Source organism: Zingiber officinale, chromosome 1B, assembly GCF_018446385.1.
Source record: "Zingiber officinale cultivar Zhangliang chromosome 1B, Zo_v1.1, whole genome shotgun sequence".
Classification (NCBI taxonomy): Eukaryota; Viridiplantae; Streptophyta; class Magnoliopsida; order Zingiberales; family Zingiberaceae; genus Zingiber; species Zingiber officinale.
In genome coordinates this window covers 120,137,287-120,156,166 of record NC_055986.1, presented here as the reverse complement: position 1 = coordinate 120,156,166, position 18,880 = coordinate 120,137,287, and positions in this window count along the sequence as shown.

Below are 18,880 nucleotides of genomic sequence, written 5' to 3'. Positions count from 1 at the left end.
CAACAACGGGGCAGAAATAAGAGATTCAGATTAAAGAAAACAAAAGCAAATATAAAGATAGAATTATGGAAGAAGAAAGGTGTGAGGTTGGAAGGAAGAATAAAAAAGAAACACTGAAAAAGAGAAAGAGGTTGTAACGACCACCCTTCTTACTACTACTACACTCTAAGGATGACCGTTACTTGACTACTAACTCTACTTAACCGGTATGATAAAAAATCACATGGAAACCCTACCGAAAAATTTCGGCAGAGTCTCCCCTGTACCGGTGACCATATCCGTAAATACATACAGAGTATACTCAGCCACAGGCGGCTGGAACATATATTTTCACAACCACGCAGTTTAATAAATCAAAACATGCAGGTAATGAAAAGCGGAAACATAACTTCTTACTACAAAATTTTCTTATCAACTTAATAAGAAATTAAACTAAACAAATTCTTAAACTAAGTGAGTTCTTTAGCTAAGTCCAAAGGATCTCCATAGTCCACACATCACACACCGTCACAGCATCTCCTTGTCGCCTTCTTCCTTATACTTTAGCTTTTCCTTTATCTGCAGTAGGAGGAAAATAGTATCTATAAGCTAAAAGTTTAGTGAGCGCTATCCTACTCACAAAAACTCGATATGCATGTATATAAATAAAAACATGCTAAAACTGAATGCTAACATGTAAAGCTACTCATGCTCATAAATAGCAAAGAAATCAACTAACTGAAAAGCTAACATGTATAGCTACCCATGCTCATAAATAGCAAAGGAATCATGCTAACTGAAATACTAAACATGTATAGCTAATCATGCTCATAAATAGCAAAGGAATCATACTAACTGAAATACTAAACATGTATAGCTAATCATGCTCATAAATAGCAATAAAGGAATCATACTAACTGAAATACTAAACATGTACAGCTAATCATAGAACTATCATGTGTATCAATAGGAAACTGAACTGATACATAAGCTGAACTAATTAATGCTAAACTGAGTCTAACTTGTATTCACATAACTAATTTGTGAAGTTTTGAAAACTATTTACATAATAGATCAAAATAGTAATCATGCTGTTGATGGGCAACTATACTTGCTGTGCGCGCATCCCTAACTAAACCCGGGATTGCAAGTTCCGAGTCTAGTAGGGTTTACTAGGTTATCTAAACCTAGGGACGACTGTGGGAGCCCAACCCAATGGATATCTAATCCAGTACAGTGCCACTGCTGAAAATAAAATACTGATTTCATAGCTAATTTTCTTATCTTGCTTTTACTAGGTTATCTGAACTTAGAACTAGGTTATCTGAACCTAGAGGCGACTGTGGGAGACCACCCATTGGACCGTAGTCCCATATAAGCTGAAGCAAGACTAAATAAGTTATTTTAAATGCTTCTACTGCATTTACTGAGCTATTTAAAATGCCTACTGTAGCATTATATTGAGCTAAGCATTTTATCAAGCACTTGGGGTGCACTAGAACACACTCTACGTACTGAAAATCTGTATACAAAGCTTAACATAAATCTGCATGTAAAGCTTAATCAAAATCTGCATACTAAGCTTATCTAAATCTGCATACTAAGCTTATCTAAAATCTGCATGCAATACTTATGAAAATCTGCTTATTAAAAATCTGCATACTTTACTTATAAAAATCTGCATGCTATAAAAATGGAACTGCTCATGTTATTCCAATAGTAAATAGGGAACTAGAACAACTTAAGCATGCTGTGAAAGTAAAACAAATTCAACTACTAGGCATGCAATAGAATCTAGAAAATCTGCTCATGTTATTCTAATAACAAAGGAATCTTAGAAAATAAAAGAATCATTGCTGCATGGAATTAACAGGATATCATGCTTACTAAATCAACACAAAAGGATCTAAACTACTATGAATTGGTGGCTGTTCTTGCCCATGAATATGCACAAAAGATCTATCCAAACATACTAGCGTTCCAACTTGTGCATGCTCATAAATAAAACTGCTCATACTCATTGGATAGTATGGAAGAAAAATAAATTCTGCAGCAAATAAAATCTGCACTTAATGGAACCTAACATTACGAATTGTTTCCAGCAAAACAAGACCTAAGGAACAGCAAATAAAATCTGCACATAAAAGCTACTGGTGCTTAACCAATAGCAATGAGAACTGTGCATGCCCAATTCATAGCAAATAAATCTAGGAATTAAGTCTGCTCATGCATATTCAATAGCTAAGAAATAGAAATAAGAATCAATACATGGCAATTAACATCAACTAATTCCTACTGACATGAACTACGAATCAAAGGTGAACTCTGACAAATCATGGCAATTAATCATCAACTAAAGACCTACTGTAATGAACTACGAAACAAAGGTGAAAGTTGACAAGTTATGGTAATTAGCAAGGGACTCAAACTGAAGCTAAAGAACCTAAAGTACTTAATGTTAGGGTTGATCTTGTCCCATGATTAGCAAAAGAAAGATCTAAGCCGAATCTCTGGGGGTGTTCTAAAACCAAAACTGGCTGAAAATAAACTTCTAGGGTTTCATGCGTGCTCCGGAAACAATCCTTACTACAATCACTACTCTGTTCAATGGCACGGCAGGAACCCAAAAGATACCAACGTGTTGCTGATAAGGAAAAATTGCTACTGGAAACCTAAATTTTATAACTGTTCTTCATGCTTAAAATCCCTATCTTCTTTCTTTAGGGTTCATGGCAGTAAGCATCAAAAACAAAACCCCTCAAACTTGCTTCGAAATCCAAAAGGAAACAAGAATCCGAAAGCCATGAAAACGAATCAAAGCTCGAAACAACTCCTACTGCAGGTGAGAAGCAACTCACCTTCGTTTCCTTGACTCACAGCAAAAGGAGAAACCTCCTAGTGCTTCTAGGGTTCGGGTGAGCTCCCAATCCCGGCTCTTCTTCGTGCTCCCGACTTCCTTCTTGACGAGAGGAGCCCGATGGTACGAAGACTCCACGGAGAGGGGTGCTCGTCGGAGAAGCCCTAGCTTCCTCAGCTTCGTTTTCGCTCACGAAGATCGCCGTCGCCCGAACAGCGCTGTCGCGCGCGCGAGAGAGAAAAGGGCGAAGGAATTAGGTCACGGGAGAGAAAAGAAATAACTTAACCCCCTCTTAACTTGTCCTTTTATAACTTAACAATATTACATGTTCTTATCTGTTCACGAAATAACCGCGGAACAGTTGGTCAGCCATGTTTTGACCAAATCAAAGGTCTGGGTTTCGAATCCTCAGCTGCAACTTATTTCCTTCCTATTATTCTCTATTACTAACTTCTACCTTATATATATTTTATTCCATATATAATTAACAAAACATCCATAAACCAGATGGTTGGGCTGAATTTGTTAAGAATCGGATTCGAGTCCGATGTCTTGGGTTCAAAACCCGGCTTCAACATATATATTTATTATTATTTTTTTAAACTTCTTCCTCTGGGTAAAAATACCAAACGAACTCCAAAAATAGCATAAAAATACTCTAAAAATTTCTAATAATCTCTAGAATTTTTCTAAAACATTTTTAGATTTTAATAAGGTATTTTAGGACTCCAAATCATAAAATTTGGGGTGTTACAGAGGTAGAAGAAGAGGTCAAAAGTGTGACCTTATTGAACCAGATCCCGTGGGCGGACTGGATTGCGTGGTGGAGGTCGGAAAACGGAGAGGTGGAGGTGAGCTCCTTGGCGAAACGCTTGCTACCGTAGCACTGTAGCACATCCTCCTCCGTCCACGAAAAAGATGCCATCTTTCGTAGATCTAGGAGGGGGAAGAGGGAGATGAGGCGAGGAGGAAAGTGGTGGTGGCGTCGCGACGGTATACGGTGGACGACGCGATATAGGTTTAGGTTTGGAGGGAAGAGTGAAGTGTTATAAATTTTGGTTAAGTATTGGTGGAAAAATTATATTATTTTATTTTGGTTCATAGACATCGGGTTTTAAAAAACCGTTGTTAAAATCGGTGTCTATTAACGAAAAAAAGGGCGCTCATAGATATCGGCTAAAAAATCGATGTCTATGAGCGAAAATCTGCGCTCATAGACACCGGTTTTTGGAAAAATCGGTGTAAAATACTCAAAGACATCGATTTTTGCTTAAAACTGTTATTGTTCCACCGATGTCTATGAGGGTTTTTGTTGTAGTGTTACCTAGGTGATGTTGCCAGAGCAGCATGGGAAGCCTATAAAACTACATATCCCGAGGAAGTAGCCAGGATGACATCACAAGGAAATAACATACTCAAATTTTGCTATACAATTCATAGGTTGTTTACCGCCAGAGATGCTAATACTAAATTAGATATAAGACAAAGAGAAGCTATGAGAGACTTAGAACAATTACAACTCTTTAGTTGGAACTGGATTAAACCTTTTTGTAATGACTTTCTAGCATTAACAGCAGTCTCAGGAAACTATTGTAACCCGGAACTAGGGGAAAGACTTTTTAGCAAACTTCCAGGAGACTTAGGAAAGGAAATACATAAAGCCTGGATAGACATGAATGTAGCACCACAATACGATAACATTGGAGTAAGAATTCAACACATTATTTCCATACTTAAAGAAAAATGTACCTATATCCACATACAAAAGCAATTAAAAAAATCAACAATATGGATTTTGTAGCCAAATATATACCCCTCAACAATATGGCCTCACCCAACCTAGACCAAGACTAAATCATTCATCAAGAACACCTAGAAAATTGGTAACAAGGCCAAAGGCAATAAAACCTAAAAAGACTTATTATCTTAGAAAAAATAGAGAAAAGAAACCTTACTTAAATAAAGAAAAACATGTACGGAAGTTCAAACCAAAGAAGACATATGCTAATACTATCACATGTTTTGCCTGTAATGAACCAGGTCATTTATCCTCTGTCTGCCCAAATAAAAATAATTTATATACCCAAGAAGCAAAACTAGTTACCTGTACAAATCTAGATTTAATAGAAGTACAATCAGACGTTTCTGATACATCCTCCATCTACTCTATTGTTTCTATAAATGACATAGAAGAAGTTGTTCCTTCTTCTGATTACAGTCTTGTAAACTTTTTCTTGCAACCCTTGCCTCAGGGGTATAATCTATATCCTGAAAATTACATACCCTATGATACACCAGACAATCTAGATGAATTATGGGATGACTCTCCATTTCCAGATACAAATCTAATGTTTAAACAACTCAACAATAAGACTATAGAAGAACTTAACTGCCTACATGAGTGGATACTCAAAACAGGAACTGATAACATTCCTTGTTTCTTTTGTAGTTATTATCCATCTTTAGATAAAAGAGGAACTTGCAAAATATGTAAAAAACACGCCTGTAATCTTTGTCTTCAACAACTGTTCTCTATTACGATACCCATAAGCCAGCTCTCTAAAGGAGGCACTAGAAATTTTCTATTAGAAACAAGAGTTTCTGTATTAGAAACACGTATTAATAAATTAGAAACAGAAATTGACACCCTAGATAAACAAATAAAAGAAAACCTTCCTCCACATTCTTCTTCTCAGGATACCCTTGATAAAGGTAAAGGTTTACAACTTACACCGGCTGATATAATAGATCGAGATCTAGTCTTTATAAAAGCCTCTAGTATATGTAATACAGGAAAAACTCTAGACATTAGAGTCAAATGTCTAGTAAATATCCATGGCCATGAATTCACACTACATGCCTTTTTAGATAGTGGAGCTACCAACTCCACCATAGATGAAAATACACTTCTTTCTGTCTTACCAAAAACTTTTATAAAAACAGCATCACAACCATTACTAAGTACACAATTTGATGGCCAACAGTTAGCTTGCACGTTTATACTAACACCCATCTAAGGTTTTATGACAACTGTGATAAATACGGCACACCACTCTCACTGCCTAAGCTATGGATTAAACCACTATTACATCCTAATATTCACTTGATCCTAGGTTTAAATTTTCTCGTAGCATCAGATAGAGCTTGTCTTCTAACTAAGGATTATGCTCTTTTCTTTTCCTCACCCATAATATCCCCAATAGTATCAGACTATCCCTCTATTGTCCATCCCTTAACTACAAAATCTCACATAGAACTCCTACCTTCAGACAACACATCTTGTCAATGTTCTCCTAAAAATGCCTGTAAACAACCGAGTAAGAAGGCACAACCGGATAACCAGACCTGTGCCCTAGCTTTTTCTGACTACTAAGACTCAGAAAACTAGCCTCACTTGGTTGGTCAAGCCCTATAACTGATGACACTTGGATCCCACATGATCTTATACTCCCACAACAGTTACTTCAATTAATAAATACACATAAACCTGATTTAGACTCTCTCATTTCTAGATTAGAAAAACTAGAAATAATTAGAGAAAATCCTACTAAATATTGGGACAGAGACAAAGTATACTACAAACTAGCAATCATTAATCCAGACCTTACAATTAAGGCCCAAGACTTAAAATATACAAATTGGGAAACTGAAGAATGCAAAATGCATATTAACCAACTCTTAACTTTAGGAGTCATTCAAAGGTCTACATCTAGGCACCGAAGTCCAGCTTTTATAGTTAATAAAGGATCAGAACAAAAACGTGGCCAATCTAGAATGATATTTAATTACAAGAGACTAAATGATAATTGTCAAGAAGACGGTTATAAAATCCCCGACAAAGACCAACTCTTAAATAAAATCCAAAACTCAAAATGATACTCAAAATTTGACATGAAATCAAGATTTTGGCAAGTCAAAATGCATCCTAAGTCCATTGAATGGACAACCTTTTCCTGTCCTGAGGGACATTTTGAGTGACTTGTTATGTCTCCTCAAATATTCCAAAGGAAAATGGATGACATTTTTCAAGATTTTTCTCTCTTCACTTGTGTATATATAAATGATATTTTAGTCTTCTCTAAGACTAAACAAGAACATTATGCTCATCTTCATATTATATTTAACTTATTTGAGAAACTTGGTCTGATTATTTTCGAAAGAAAATGACAATAGCTACTACTCATATTGATTTCTTAGGAGCAGAGATAGGACAGGGACAAATAGCCCTTCAACCTCATATCTCTGCTAAAATCCTTGCTTTTCTAGATAAGATGGAAGACACTAAAACTCTAAGAGCCTTTTTAGGACTCCTAAATTATGCTAGACCTTATTTAAAAAATATAGGAAAAATCAGCGGCCCCTTATACAACAAAACCTCCTTAACAGGACAAAAACACTTTAATCAACAAGATATAGCACTTGTAAAACAGATTAAAGAGTTAGTAAAAATAATTCCCATGTTAACACTCCCACTTGATGCTGACTACTTAGTCATCAAAACAGATGGATGTGAAACAGGATGGGGAGGAATTTTATTTAGAAAAACATCCAAGTATGACCCTAAAACTACAGAAACCTTATACAGATATGCCTCTGGAAAATTTCAAGAAAAAGGACATCTTACCTCGTTAGATTTTGAAATATTAGCAGTTATTTATTGTCTAGAAGCCTTCCGATTATTCATTTGTAATAAGCAAGAAATCACCATTCAAACCGACTGGGAAGCTATAGTCAAGTATAGTCAACAAACTAAAGGATTAAAAAAAGGATTAAGTGTAACGACCCGTCTTCTACTGACTAAACTGTAAGGTCGGGGGTTACGGTTGCTAAACTATTCTATGTCTATCACTAAAGTATGATGTGCGGAAAACTGAACTAATTAAAATCTCTGCTAATTGCTATAAAATCTAGAATTCATGTTCAAAACACATTTTCAGTGTTGTACATATGCTAAAGGATGGGACCTAATCTTTACATGTTATATCATACAATAGAACACCATAAACTAAACATTTAGGCAAACTAAACATGTCGCTAACAGTGTTCCAACATCCCATATAGTCAAGAAGCTAAAATCAGATGTTTCCAGCCGAATTCAGACTTTCCAATCGATTGAAATTGGGACTCAATCGATCAAAGTCATTTCGATCGATTCACTGATCGATACAACGTGCTCCTGTGCACGGAAGTCAATTCTGAATCGATCGGCTGATCGATCCAGCCCGGCCAATCGATCCGATGATCGATTCAGCAACTCTCTGTTCACAGAAATTACTTTCCGATCGATCGACTGATCGATCCATGGCCAATCGATCAACTGATCGATTCAACAGCTCTCTGTACGCGGGAAATCACTCCCCAATCGATCGGCTGATCGATTGAGGACCCTCCAATCGATCAGTCGATCGATTGGAGCTCTGATTTCTGTGATTTCTGTTACATTCTACCACTAATCCATATGCAATACCAATGTATCAACTTAAAAACATTTCTAAATTACTAGGCATGTCATTACTTTCATTATTCATAGTTTATTAACTAACATCAAGACAACTAGTAGTCTAGGCATATCATAGTGCATATTTTCACAATCCATGACATTTAAACATTCTAAAGGTGCGGAATGATAAGAAGATAAGAAGTCTAATTCTTAAACTTGCTAGTCCCCGAGAGTCTTTATTCCAAGTTCCTTCTCACACACATCTTGTCACATTGACCTCCAGCCTCCACTAATCCATCTTCCCTTTACCTGTATCTGCAGCATAAGGAAAAAGGAAACTATAAGCTTGGGAGCTTAGTAAGAACCATCTACCTCACAAAACATGCATTCGATGAAATCATGCTTTTAAAAGATGTTATTTGAAACACATGCTGGTATTCATACTGAAAATGCTAAAACATGGCATACTGATATATGAGTCATGGCAAACAAATACTGATCATAGAACTATCTCGTTGTATCACTAAAGAAAACTGCACGGATACATAAACTAAGCTAAACTAATGCTAGGCTAATGCTAAATCTGAATTGTATTCATATAACTAAATTGTGGAGTTTTGAAAACTATTTTTCATAATAGATAAAAATACTAATCATGCTGCTGTTGGGCCCGGCAACTGTACTTGCTATGCGCACATCCCTAACTAGACCCGAGGTAGCTAGTCCAAAATCTAGTAGGGTTTACTAGGTTATCTAAACCTAGGGACGACTATGGGAGCTCAGCCCAAGGACAACTAAAAGTCCAGCACAGTGCCACTGATAAAAGTAAAATACTGATTCATAAGCTGATTTATCTTGTCTTGCTCTTACTAGGTTATCTGAACCTAGAGCTAGGTTATCTGAACCTAGAGGCAACTGAGGGAGTCCACCCATTGGACCGTAGTCCCATATAAACTGAAGCAAGACTAAGAATGTTATTTAAAATGCTTCTATGACATTTAACTGAGCTATACTGTAGCATTTAATTGTATTAGTCATTTTATCGAACACTTGGTGTGCTCTATCTCTCCTCTCTATTAGGGGATCACCTCTAGGCACCCGACAGCGTCTAAAACCCCAAAACTGATTAGGGAAACATGTCTGGTCCATCTAGAGGTACTCAATTAAACCCTAAACTTGCGAGGAGGATCACATACACCCTACGTGTCGAAAAATCTGCATATGGCTGAACTAAAAACGTAAAAACATACGATTAACTACTTATACTGTAGGTGAGGGGTTACTTACTTCCTGCGCTAAGTTTCTTACAATTCTGATCGCTAGGTTTTTGAAGAAGAGGATCTCCTCGACGATCTTCTTATGTCTCCGCGTTCTTCTCACGGAGATGAGCGTCCTCGTACTAGAGTTGTCGCCGGAAGATACTCCTACGACCCTAGGGATGGAACCCTAGGTCCCTTGGGGGCTTGGTGTGCCGAGAGGGTGAAGAAAAGAGAGGGGCGGTGATTAAAGGGTGAGGGTGAGGAAAAGTTGTCGATCAAAATAATAAATCCCCACTTAAATTCCCTATTTATATTAAGTGATTAATACGACCCAACTAAATTATAAATATAATTTCTCTCCTCTTCTTTCAGCACACCCTTGCTGGGGCCACCTGGTTACTAAAGTCATGCTATAAGTCGTAGGGTTTAATAGGTCGCGGGTTCAATTCCCGCTTAACTATTTTACGTTTTTATTTAATTTTTCTACTTTCGCTACTCCAAAAATTCCATAAAAATATTCTAAAATTCCAGAAAAATAATAGAATATTCCTAAAATTTATTTGAGAATTTTTGGGCGTTACATTAAGTACTAAGAGATGGCTAAAATTCATAGATACTATTATTAATAAAGGTTTACGCATTCACTGGGAACATATAAAAGGAATTAATAATTCTTTAACTGATACTTTATCTTGTTTACTCCAATAACATTTTCCGTTTAGGTAATGGATCGACCAAGGAAAGTACGCACCTCGTTTGCTACTAAAACATTAAGATTTGGAACACAAGAATTACAACAGTTTACACAGCAAGAAGATCAGTTTCGCTCTTTATTCAGAGACAAACTAGATCACATTCAACACTGTTTGATAGATAACATTTGGCACATTCCTACCATCCCTGGTAGCTCAGGACACAAGATAGCAGTCATAAATGCTTTAACAAACTATTTTCTAACAACCATACAAAAGCCAGCAGGCAAGAAATTCTCTTGTTATGTAGTCTTTTCTGGGCCACAAGTTGGGGTATATGCTACTTGAGAGGAAACAAATATGGCCATACAAGGCCTAGAACATCCTTTCTTCAAAGGGTATTATTCACTTGAAGAAGCTTTTAATGCTGCCAGAACTCAACTTGGTGCTAATTTCTTTATTAGCACTTTATTAAAAACAACAACTATGGTGCCAACTAGCTCACAATCAGAAGAGCCTCCTACATATGCACAAATTACTGAAGGAACTCATGGGTCTCCTTCCTCTTCCACAACATTAGAAGAAAAGAAACCACAACGAGCCAACTATTTAACACTGGCCCAGTTAAAAGAACAAGCTGCTACAACTTTTGCTCAAAGAACATCCGCAACCCATATATTGGGCATGCCCAACACCATACCTGAGGATATCAACTCCTACGTTCGGAACCTAGCAGAATAATCTACACTACAGACATTTTTTGAATTATGTGAAGCACTAAAGGCCTTCCATAAAAATCCCCCTCCTGGGATAACTATTACCTATGAAGCAGAATTTGGCCCAAAACTTAAATGTCAGAAAATTGGGCCAACCTGTGAAGACTCTACTAAATACGGATGTCCATGCCAGCTACTATATTCCTTCCAAAAATCCAACTTAGACTATGAAAGGTATAAAGCAATTTCATACAAAGGAAGGCTTATCACTCCTTTTCTTCTAATGGACTATGGACTACTATACAAAGTTTGGGTACATGATCCAGATTCTGTTAAAGATTTTCCTAAAAAGCTTGGTACTATTCTTTCTCTGGCCCTCGAAGAGGAGGAAACTTTTGTTGTATGTACTTTTGACAACTCTCCACCAGAATGGCTTAACCTTAATATTGAACCAGCCAAACATCTGGTTAAGCTGGATATCAATGAAGTCGGGGGTATCCAAACAGAACTTGAAGATTACCCATCTGACCCCGATCTCCATTGGGAAGCTCTCCCTACTATTGAAGATCAATTAAAGCATTGGAGAGCATCAATACAAGGAACTAATTGGGCTTGGGATCGCTTGACAGATCCAGACAATTACTTCCTAGTAGGAGAAACTTACACTGAGAAGATCTATTGGCCAAAAGATATGGGAACTAGATTCCTCCCTTTCTCCTTCAAAACACAGCATACGACATTGCTTCAACATTATAAAAGAAAAACTGAAAGATACTGTCAGAAGAGACTAGCCAGCTTTGTCCTCTCTGCTAGAGCAAATAGAGCAGTACTCCACAGAAGTATGCAGCCAAACTTAGCCGGAAGTTCACAAACTCCCTCTTTGGACCTTACCAGTGACAATAACCTCGACAACTTAATGGAGACTTAATAAAGTAATGTCATCCATGACGTCCTCTCCCATAAACACAACACTATAGTAACATATACCAAAAATGTCATTCTTGACGTTTTTTTTCTGCCAACCAGTCAATATGTCCACCCACCTAAAACAAAGCCATCTGTCCCCCCAACTAAACCCTTCTTTTGTCAGGCCCCCTTTCCATTTCTTAGTGCTTCCCACTTGTCCTTCACCAAACCTTCTCTTTCCAGACCCCTCTCTTTCTCTACTTTCCTTCTCCTCCAAGAAAAGCTCTCTCCTCCGCCTATAAAAGGACCCCAAAACTCTCTTGCTGAAGCATCCACTTCCCCCACTGCACTCACTACTGTCCATACTCTTTCGCTGCTCTTCAAGTGTGCTCAAGTGTGTTTGTAAGTTTTCTCTGTCAAGTTATGTAAAAATTCGGTACCTTTATGCATATGTTGTATCCTATGTAAGCTATCTTTATGTAAAAATTTTATGTAACTCTCTGTAAAAATTTTCTACTAAATAAGATCTATGCTTGTTGCTTGTTTTATAATGACAATCTAAGTTTAGACTCAAAAATATTCTGTCTCTCTAGTCTTGGTTCTTTTCCTCAGTCCTTGTCTTAATAACCAACAGGTGAACAGTAACTGTATCAGGAATAACCAAAATCATATAAGACCTGTGCGGGCTAAGTAAGAAGGGTAGCAACCCAAAATCTTACGCATAAGCCGGGGCACTGATTGAAAGGTGAGGTCCTGAACAGGTGAGGCTCCCTGGAAAACAAACAAGAAAAGAAAGCAATTTATTAAAAAAAAGAGTAAAAATTTAAAAAGTCAATATATTTAATTGTACCATCACGGTATTGTGACTATCTACTTTATTTCTGCACTTCACTATTACTGTATTTTTCTTTTACTATTACTCTTTACTGTTAATTAGTACTGTTTACTGTCAATTTAATTTTTACTGTTAATCTACTTCTGTTTGCTATTACTAGTTAATGTTAATCTACTATCGTAATCTACTTCTGTTTACTATTACTATCTACTGTCGTAAAAATTAATCTACTGTCGTAAAAATTTGATACCACTATCGTAATCTACTTCTGTTTACTATTACTATCTACTGTCGTAAAAATTTGGTATATATATATATATATATAGTACTAGGATATAAATATATGAAGACTTGGTATTTATATGTCTATAAATTTTTATAAATTATTCATCTAATTAAAATATAAATAAAATATAAATAATATATTATATAATATAAAATGTATAATATAAATTATAAAGAATAAATAAAATTAAATAAGGAAAATATAAGATATGGATTAAAATTTTATAAAAATAATATATTATATATTATAAAATGTATAATATAAATTATAAAGCATAACTAAAATTAAATAAGGAAGATATAAGATATAGAACGTATAAAAATATATAGTGCATATAAATTAATTAAGAAACTGTAGTATTATAAATTATATATATCATGAATAAAATTTATATGACTAAGTAAAATATATATGGAATTATATAACCATGAATATAAGTTTCTATTTAGACTTAGTATTAAGTTTTATAAAAATAATATATAGGACTTATAAAATTGGTAGCAATTAGAAATTGAGACCAAGTCCTAAGTTCCCTCTTTTATTTAAACCTTCACCTAGAACTCCAACTTGTCTTCTTGTTTTCGCCGACCCTAAACCCTCATCTCGCCCAACTCTGCCGGTTCTAGAGCTCCAAGTGAAGACGACTAAAGGAGGGGTTGGTAGCTAAGATTTAAAGGCATGTTCTCAACCATGTTATTGTTTTATTTAGCTTCTATGTCTTGTGAAGTTTCAGAATTTATAGTTTGTTAGGTTTGGTTATGTTATGGTGTAAATTAGCCTCAATGGGTGAACGAATTTTACTTCGGTGTCTTCTTTAAAATGTAGAAAATTTAGTTAGCTTTTATTACTAATTTCATATGATTTTTATACCATTGACTGACGAATCTGGAATTATACTGTGACCCTGCTACTTTTGGTTTTGTTGTGGTGTAAATTAGCCTCAATGGGTGAACGAATTTCACTTTAGTGTCTTTTCTTGAAATGTAGAAAATTTAGTTAGCTTTTATTACCAATTTACAAAACCCTTTTCGGATCAAATATAAATTTTATATGATTTTTATACCATGACGAATCTGGAATTATACTGTGACCCTACTGCTTTTGGTTCTGTTGTGGCGTAAATTAGCCTCAATGGGTGAACAAATTTCACTTTAGTGTCTTTTGTTGAAATGTAGAAAATTTAGTTAGCTTTTATTACCAATTTATAGAACCCTTTTCGGATCAAATATAAATTTCATATGATTTTTATACCATGACGAATCTGGAATTATAGTGTGATCCTGCTGCTTTTGGTTTTGTTGTGGTGTAAATTAGCCTCAATGGATGAACGAATTTCACTTTAGTATCTTTTGTTGAAATGTAGAAAATCTAGTTAGCTTGTATTACCAATTTACAGAACCTTTTCGGATCAAATATAAATTTCATATGATTTTTATACCATGATGAATCTAGAATTATACTGTGACCCTACTGCTTTTGGTTCTATTGTGGTGTAAATTGGCCTCAATGGGTGAACAAATTTCACTGCATTATCTTCTGTTGAAATGTAAAAAATTTAGTTAGCTTTCATTACCAATTTACAGAACCTTGTTCATATCAAATATGAATTTCATATGATTTTTATATCACTGACTTACAAATCTAGAATTATATTGTGACCCTGCTGCTTTTGGTTCTGTTGTGGTGTAAATTAGCCTCAATGGGTGAACTAATTTCACTTCGGTGTCTTTTATTAAAATGTAGAAAATTTAGTCAGCTTTCATTACTAATTTATAGAACCCTTTTCAGATCAAAGATGAATTTCATATAATTTTTATACCATTGACTGACGAATCTAAAATTATGCTGTGACCTTGCTACTTTTGGTTCTGTTGTGGTGAGTTTTAAATATGGTTTTAAGAGTTATAAATATGAATATTGCATTACAATTTGGGTCATGCTTCTAGTTCTCTTCCCTTAGAAGATCCATGCTTAATTCTAAGTATTAAATTTGTAAATTTCATATTTATGGGAGTAGTTTTAAATTCTGTTTAGGGGGTCTTATTCATCATGATGTTGCACTACCATTGTTCCATGTTTTTCTCACATCTTGTTTTATTTTAGTTATTCAAGTTCATGTATGTTTGGGTACCTTATATAAGTTTCAGTTTTGGTTGTATGTATGTGTTAAGGAGATGATACCATATTAGCTTTTATAGATTTGTAGGATTTGGATTGTATAAGACCTCATGCTCTTTTATTACTTAGAAGTTGATACCATTCTAGCTCCTAGAAATTTTGATATCATAAGGTTGAATCCAAGTTTATGATTATTTTGTGTCATGTGTAGGTTCGGATCTTAGGGGTTAAGTTGCCATGAAAGTAACCATCTTGTGCTTAAGATATATGTAAATTTTTGGAATTTGGCTTTGTTATAACTTTGTTTATTTTTGCTTCTTATCATGCTAACTAATGAGTCACATGTTAATGTTAGGGAATTAGGATGTTGGATCTAGTTATGCCCATATTTCTTCTTTCTCTTCTTCATGTTAACTTAATGAGTCATATGCTAATTCTATGTGTTTCGGACTTTTGGGGTTTAATATATGCACTCAATTATGTTTTGATAACTTAGTATGTTAGATTAGTTCATTATTTTAGGAACATGTATGTTATGAAATTGATGATAATATGCATGTGTAATGTGGTTCCAATGTGTAACTGATACCATGTGAAGTTATAAGTAGTTCTCTTTACGAAGACAGTTTAAGAACCATGCATGCATACTTGTGATGTATGATATAAAAGAGTTATATGGATAAGTAGAGGAATATGCACATGTGTGGTGACAATACGAGATTGGTGCCTCGGGATGAGCTCCGGGGAGGGCCTTTCCAAAAATAAATGATGGTGTAAAGCATTTGTTTTGACTAGTGTGAGTTGTACCATAAGTCATATGCTTGTTGCACAACTAATTGCATGATCATGGATCAAATGAACGAGCTCTAATGATGGTTATCATACCTGCGTTATGTTCGTCCCTTATTAAGTTATGTATATGTTTTCCTTTCTGTAAAGTAAGTTTATGCTCCATGCTTCCTAATTTTGTTCTTGCTTATATTATGCTCTTGTTAGATTTTAGATCTTTGCATTAGTGATGCTTAAGATTATATTTTTCTATCCATATTATGCTTTATCTATGCAATTATTTATGTGGGGCAAAAAGTATGATAACATATATGCTTGGCAAGAGTATGTTCACGATTATGCTCTCCTTATATTTATGCAAAACAATTAGCTAGAGGATAAATTAGTTAGTATAGGTTCCTCGATAGGACGCATGGATATAAGAAATAATTAATGCATAATATGATTTGAATGTGCCGAGTCTCTTGACTCACAGATTTTAACTATTTCAGGTAATAAGGCGAATGAGCCAGGAGACATTGATAAATAATAATAAGTGTCATCAAATGAGACAAGTTTAGATTTTTGCAATGTTTAGATTTTTGTAAATTCTAGGCTACTCTTATTTGTATTTCTTTAAAAATTTTCCATTTCTCTAGTGTTTCAAAATTTATTTGGCCTTAGTCTAGAACAAATCCCTAGAAAGTATGATCCTATAGATTTAGGCAATGAGCATCTCACAAGCACACTAGGTCTACCTTAATTATGTATTCAAAAATTTAGAATGATGTGAAATGTATAGGCCTTTTTCTTGGACTTTTGATACTTATATTAGTGCATCAAAATAAGTCTAGGCTATTGATCCTGTCCGAACCGCTGAACCAAAGGACGCTGGGCACGTGGCGCGCTCCTAGTCGATGGAGTGGATCTCCGGCTGGTCAAACGAAGCTCCTGCGATCCTGCACCAAAGTCGAGCCGGGAAGGGATTCCCGGCGGCGACCCTCCGATGCTCAAGTCAGGTAAGTGGTGGAAAAAGTGGCTGCCAAGCTTGTATCATGCGTACCTTTGGCGGAGTAATAGGCTCTTTATATAGGACAGAGAAGGAACTAATGTACGTCCACCGAGGTGCATACGTGTCAGCAACTCATACCCCGGTATGCACCTGTCAGAGAGCTTACCTGACACCATACTGCTACATTCCGAGCATGTTCTTCGATGGGACAACAGGACCCCCCGTTATCAGACTAGGAGTATGGCGTAGCCATACGACTTGACGGCTGTCAGAAGATGTTCCCGTCTTTTACCCACTGCCTGACCGGAACGTCCGACCGGCCGGGCGGGCGAAGAACGTCGTCCGGACGGCCTTAATTCCTTGCGCCGACCGGGAGGCACGTCCTTCCGCTCGGTCATTATGTACTGCTTCATTTGAGCGTCGAAACCCTGGTCCCTACCAGGGTGCCTTTTACTATCAGATTTCCCTTTCTTCCGAGTCCGGTCGACTCGTCCCTTTCCGGCGAGCCACTGGACCCTTTGACCTCCCCGTGGCGTTGACCCCTCCTTATGGGGTTCCGGATTCTTACCGCCGGATCACTTACCTTCCTCTCGAGTCTAGTCGAACGAGGCAAAGTCCGACTGACTGGACTGCCGATTTGCCTGAGCCATGATCATCGCATTAGGCCGCTCGACCAGGCCTAAGGATGCTTATCCGTGCGGCGGTATCTGTCCGTTCGGCGATATTTTGTCCATGCCTTATGTTTTCTTGAAATCCACGCCCGTTGCTACCCATCACGTGCTCTGCGCACGGTAAGGGGAGCTCATTAAATGCGACTAGTAACCGGCTGACACGTGGCGATCGTGCATTTGTCAGCGTATGGCGGTTGCGTCACTTCCGATGGGACAGCCGCCGTTTGAAATGGACGGCCAGATGACAACCTCGATATCAACGACCTGGATCGGACGGTGGAGATCGCTCCCGGGCGGCGATATAAAGTCCTTGACTCCATTTCCGCCGCATTTCGCCCTCTTCGTTTCTAGACCCCTGTCGTTCCTCCTTTCGCCGGCGACCTTGTGCTCAGGCTTTCCGACGACCATACGGCTTCTTCCGATCATCTTCCTCGCTTGTAAGACCTTTTTCTCGCTCCCGACGCTTTCTTCTTTCTGTTAATCATCTTTTTCAGTCGGTTTTCCTCCATTGCTTGAACCCTCCTCTTCTATCCCGCATTCTGGCCTTTCGATCATGACCAGTACCTCGCAGTCGACCGGTGGTACTCCGGGTCTTTGGTACTCGAACATGGAAAGCCAGTTCGACGAGGAAGACGCCTTGCGCCTCACTCGAGCATATGACCTACCGATCGACCACCAAATAGTGTTAGCCACACCGTCCGATCGGCCTCACAATCCGCCGCCCGGCACTGTTGTTTTCTTCCGGGACCAATTTCTGGCCGGCCTACGTTTTCCACCCCACAAGTTTTTCTTAGAAGTTTGCAATTATTTCCGCATTCCGCTCGGCCAGGTAGTTCCCAACTCTATTAGGTTGCTGAGCGGAGTGATAGTTTTGTTCAAACTGAACGGCGTTCCCTTAACCCCAAAAATCTTCCACTACTTCTACTATCCCAAGCAAGCCGAGTGGGGCACCTTTTTTTTCCAGTCTAGGATAGGCTTCGTCCTTTTCGATAATATGCCGAGCTCCAACAAACATTGGAAGGAGCACTTTTTCTATGTACGTTTTCCCGAACGGCCAACTTTTCGCACCAAGTGGCAGACGGCGATGCCATCACAACCGGAGCTCGGCAAATTTAGAGGTGACGCGGCCTACCTTCATGCAGCCGAACGGCTAGTTGGCCAGCGCTATCATATTGACAAACTACTCCTCCCGGGAGTAATGCACATATTCGGCTTGTCCTCTACCACAGCCGATCTTTCCTGCAGCATGAGTAAGTTTCCTTATCTTCCCATTTGTTTTATTCTAACTGATTTATTTTTTGCTCCTGCAGCTGAAGTCATGTGGCGTGCCAAAGCTACCGA